At 40.0% G+C, this 5,153-nt stretch overlaps 1 long non-coding RNA gene across 1 annotated transcript; it reads left to right on the top strand.

Moving 5' to 3' along the window:
• Positions 1-1,081: 1,081 nt before the first annotated feature.
• LOC144785430 (uncharacterized) lies at positions 1,082-3,195 on the top strand. The gene is made up of 5 exons (XR_013601880.1): positions 1,082-1,217; positions 1,647-1,781; positions 2,079-2,145; positions 2,450-2,526; positions 3,102-3,195. It is a non-coding gene; the product is annotated as an uncharacterized LOC144785430 (long non-coding RNA).
• Positions 3,196-5,153: the final 1,958 nt, after the last annotated feature.

Below are 5,153 nucleotides of genomic sequence, written 5' to 3' on the forward strand. Positions count from 1 at the left end.
TGATATCTATCATTTCCAATATCATTTCGTTGTAGTCATGTAATTCCGCTCTCTCCCTATCCAGGAAGTGCCGTATAGCTGTTATACCAAAGTTGGTCTGGATACAAGTGTACAAGCTTGAAAGTTACAAAGGAGAGTTCGTCCGACCATTGTAGCCCATTGAATTTGGTTAAAATGTCTTTGCTGTCCTTGATGTAAGAAGGGAGATTAGTGACATACTTTTGTAATGTGAGGTCAACAAATTCCGAAAGTTTTTCAGTTAGTGAGCCGATTCCAGAGATTATTGGGCGTCCTGGTGGAAAGGCGCCCCCCTTATGTATTTTCGGCAAGATGTACATACATGGATATCTTGGTTTTTCAACCCTCAGATATCTGAATTCATTGTCACTTATGAGGCAGGTTTCACGCCATTCAGTAAGTTTAGCTGTTATCATACATCCAATTTTGTTAATGGGGTTAGCAGGAATACGTTGATAACAGTTGGTATCGCCTAGTTGTCTCTGAATTTATTTTTAGACACGAGTCCCTTGTAAATACAATAATAATATCCGTTTAGTATGCTATTTTGAGCATATTGTTACCCCTTCGGTTTTCCTTTCTTTTTTCTCTTCACGACGTTATGTTTAACCATTCCACGAACAATCCAGCAGTACTGCAATAGATCCAGTCTAGATTAGTGATTCGGCATGAGATATCTAAAGATGGACGGCACTTTATTATTTTTTCCGCCTGTTCTAAGCCACACTACTTTACCGTAATGGCGCCGGCGGATCCCTTGAAGCCGTACTCGGCCTCTGTCACGTGAAGGGTGCCCCGTGGGCGGGTCCCACCAGGAATCAACAGGCGGATCGGGAGTTTACTTACGTATAAATACAGCATGGCGTCCGTGGCTTCCTTGCAGGACGCCGTCTATGTGGAAATTCGGGACCCGAGTGCCATATCACAGGTAGGATGTTGATACTCCGGACGGGGGGACTACCGGGTTGGGGACGGCTAGTTTATTGACTTGCCGTATATCTCTTGACTTATGAGTCAGTCATTTATTGCCGCTCTGCTTGTCCTTTTCATTGTCCGGCTGCAGGCACTAAGGGTTTCTCACCGCACACGTTCGGTTTATAATTGGATCAAATTGCAAAATAACAACCTTTTCGACCTCCTTACTTCGGAGGCTTCCTCCTGTGAGCACAGTGGCCCTTGCACCAAACGACTACTTTCAGGTACATGTTTGTGCTTTCCCCATACAGTCCTATTCCCTCATGTTTCAATGCCTTATAAATTGTACACGTAGTTTTAAATACATCCATCTACGTGCTATGTGCGCCCGTTTAATTTATTTCAAACTGGCTTTTCCAACTCTCCTTTATATTTATATTTAATTTCATTGTTTTACACATGTCTATCTAAGTAATATACATCTTAGAATGTAGCTGTAACAAAATATATTTCGTTTTAGCTCCAATTTCATTGGTATCCCATGAGCATAGCGCCACATTGCAGGCTTGAGTATGAGATGCCTTACACAGGGGGGACTGTATGTGGCAGCACGGCCTCATTTATTGAACTGCTGTACTTAGTGAGACCCACAAACTAGCAAACTGGTTGGGCTGCTCCGCTTCTCTTTCTTTAATTAAATTTTTTGGCTACAGGTGTTTTGGGCTCCCCGTTATATACCTTCAATTAACAACCGGACCGGCGAAGTGAGATTCACCCGACGGTCATCCTCACCTCAGAGTTCTTTTTCATGAGACTTAACGCTCTCAACGCCGCGCAAACCTTGATAGGTATTTACCATGTGTTTTCAAACATGTATTCCCATTGTGCACTTTTTTTATTGTAATGCATCACAAACGGTTTTTCTATGTGCAATTTGTTGCCGTCTGCGGCTGTATATGCTTTGTGGAATGTATGTTGCCCATCTAGTTTCTGTGGCTATGTAAGCTCATGACAACAGACGTCAAATAAACTCCTGCTCCCCTCTTGATTGTATATAGTGAGAAGCTATCCTTCTGAGGGATACTTCTTTTGGGTGATCCATTCGCTCGTGTGTTTTACAAATGAGTTTTCCTTTCTTATCATAGAACCCCGGTCTAGGATCGCACGAGGCCATTTAATTTTATACCAACCCCGACTGGGCGCTGATTGCTGGTAAGGAGAAGATTTCGGACATAATTGTTTAGACTCAGGAGACACTTTCTGACCTTGGTAAACATATATAGTCTTCCCTTTGGGAACCTGAGTCGACATAGCTAGGAATCATTCTTCAATGAGGGGAATTCTTCCGTTCCCGTGAACACACAGTCACGTTACTCCTTGCACACAGCAATGAGCAGTGTAAACCGGGGGTGTGATTCTTGCAAGATTTTCTCTTTTTCTAAGACTTATCTTATTTTTAGGATCACATATATCTACTCTTCGCTGTTCTAATTCTGGTCATTTACTTTTTGGTTAGATGAACCTAAACGGTCATTCGGCTTCAACATCACACAAGTTTCTCTGATTCAAGTCACTTTCACCTATCATAACTCGGTAAGTGTATATAATTTCTTTTAACATCTTCGTTTGGACACATGTTATAAATATATCATAAGGTTGTCTATTCCCGGGTTCCTATCTTCCCTTACGTTATGCCGCAAAACTCCTACCAAAATTGGAAAGTATATTGGGTAACCGTACCTAGCTGTCTGGGTTTACATCATGGCAATTATCTTAATATTTTTTCACCTTATATGTTATTTGTCTCCCTTTCTCCATTCAAAATAATTTGGGCAAAAATATTTTGTGCATATGACTATGGTACTGAATTGCAGTGCCGTGGGCATTATTAAATCATTAACTGTTTTATCTGACACGTATCGCAACTTGTGTTTTGATAGTTTTTAATCTTTTTCACTTATGTTCAGAAATCATCACTGTCTTGTTTTCTGTGTATATATTGTGCCACTTTGTATCTGATTTTGAGTTTAATCAGTGAGAACAGTTATTCGGTATGTCTTTGGGTCAGTTCTTTCTGAATGTATGTTATCGTTTTGTTAGTGCATTTTTTTTGTGTGTTTTGGATTAATGTATATTTATGTATATATTTATGTTTGTAATCTCTACAGCCCTGACGAAGTTCCTAAGAGGCAAGAGGAACGAAACGCGTTGGCTGTGCCTATGTTTTATGAATAATTTTTGAATAAAGAAGAAGAAAATCTACATTACCACTTCTTTTTTGACTTCATTTGAGTGCACCTTCCATTTTGTTGTTTGCACATAATACAGCTGTCTGGTTATGAAAATTAGCCCTGGTACAGCGTCCGACTCCTTCCCAGCCTTTGCTCGTGTTTGTGTACTCTCTGCCCGACTGCTTCATAACAGGCTGTCTGCTCGCGACCACAGACTGCTATTCTGGGCACTGCGCACGCACTTCAGCGAGACTCAAAAGCATGTACGAAGCAGGGCACAAGTCCTAAACAAGCGCAGCCTGTCATGGGAGGGACAGAAGATGTGCACACAGGGACTGCCTTTACTGGCGGCGAAATATAGTGCGTCCGTCTCACGCCACGAGTAAAGGGGAAAATCCCCGCATGCACATCTTTTGTCTTGTTTGTCTCCCCGCGTGCACGCTGGAATCGTATAGATTCTAAAAGGTCCTCTGCATGGCAGAGCAGCGCATGCACTGCTTTTCACCAGGCCGAGACCTAAAACGTGCTACCTAAAACCTCTCTGCAGATGGGGGCACCATCTGTAGAAGCCTTTATTTTTTTTTCTTATTTGAGCCAACGAACTATCGTAGAAGCAGAATTAGACGCTGCAGACATTTTAATTTGTTTGAAAGTGAAGTATTTAACTGCAGTTTTATATAGCGTGAACTTCACCCAATTAGCCTCTGAGCACTTTACACGAGATGTGTTTACAGGCAGAGGTTGCACTTTTTAATTCACAGGGAGGTTCAGTTAATTACACACTCACAGAATGCTGATCAGAGGTCAACTCACAGTTGTTTCAAAGTTTCACTTGTAATTAAATTCATTTACTAAAACAGCCATGCGTTTTACTAATAACAGCCACAAATACTGGTTATTCTGAGAGCCATTATGCAATATTGGTACACCTAACGCTGGCAACATTGACTACATTAGGTGGCAAGAAAAGGAGTATGATACTGTATTATATGCTGTGGTGACACACATATATATATATATATATATATATTCCACAAGTTGTTGCTCAAAAGAAATCCTGTACAACAAAGAGCCGACCCAAAGAATGCTGGTGCAAATTCAATTTTAATCCAGTGAAGCCAGCGCTGCCGCCATGACGCGTTTCGCCTCCAGGGAGGCTTGATCACATGACAAACTACACATGGTGTGTAAGGCTATTTAAAGTGACAGTGCAGTTGAGTTACATCATAGACATAGAAAATAAACTATAAGGTAAAAACGCCGCTAATGTGCAAACTGATCAAATCAATGCCAATAGTACAGCAAAAATGTATATATGGCTGACAGGAGCACAATCCATAATTTCTAATAAAACAGAATTCATGGAAAAAGAGCATATTTGTCGGGCAAAAGTACATACTAAATAAACAAAGTATTTACATGACAAACAATGTTATCTATGTAGCAACAATGTATATTTCCTCAGTATTCATATAAAAACCCTTAGAAAAATAGCTCAAAGACAAACAATAGCAGCGTTTTTTATAATGTCCTATGAAACTGTTTCGCAAAAGTAGAGCCCAAGTGGGCAAGTCACTTCAAGAAAACTTGAATAGCCAAAAAGGTGCAAAGAGCAATAGTGCAAATACCATAAAGTGCATATAGTGAAAAATGTCTCAAATGTTAAAATTGTTAAAAACATGTGCCACAGTATCCCAGTTTGTAATAGAATCAATTCATCAATATATACAATTATACAATACAGAAAGAGAGCATAACAAGATCAATGGAAGATTGCTGTATCCGGACAGGTCTTAAATGTTAAAAACTCCAAAATATATATATATATATTTTTTTTTAAGTTTTTTTTTAGTTTTATATAGGGCGAACTATAGACCCCAAGGAATCAGAGTTCTTCATTTGAGCACCATGTGCGTTACAGACGGACACAATAATTATTTTGGTAGGCTTAGGGAGATTAAGTGATTTGCCCAGAATCATAGCATATGT

Source organism: Lissotriton helveticus, chromosome 10, assembly GCF_964261635.1.
Source record: "Lissotriton helveticus chromosome 10, aLisHel1.1, whole genome shotgun sequence".
Lineage (NCBI taxonomy): Eukaryota > Metazoa > Chordata > Amphibia > Caudata > Salamandridae > Lissotriton > Lissotriton helveticus.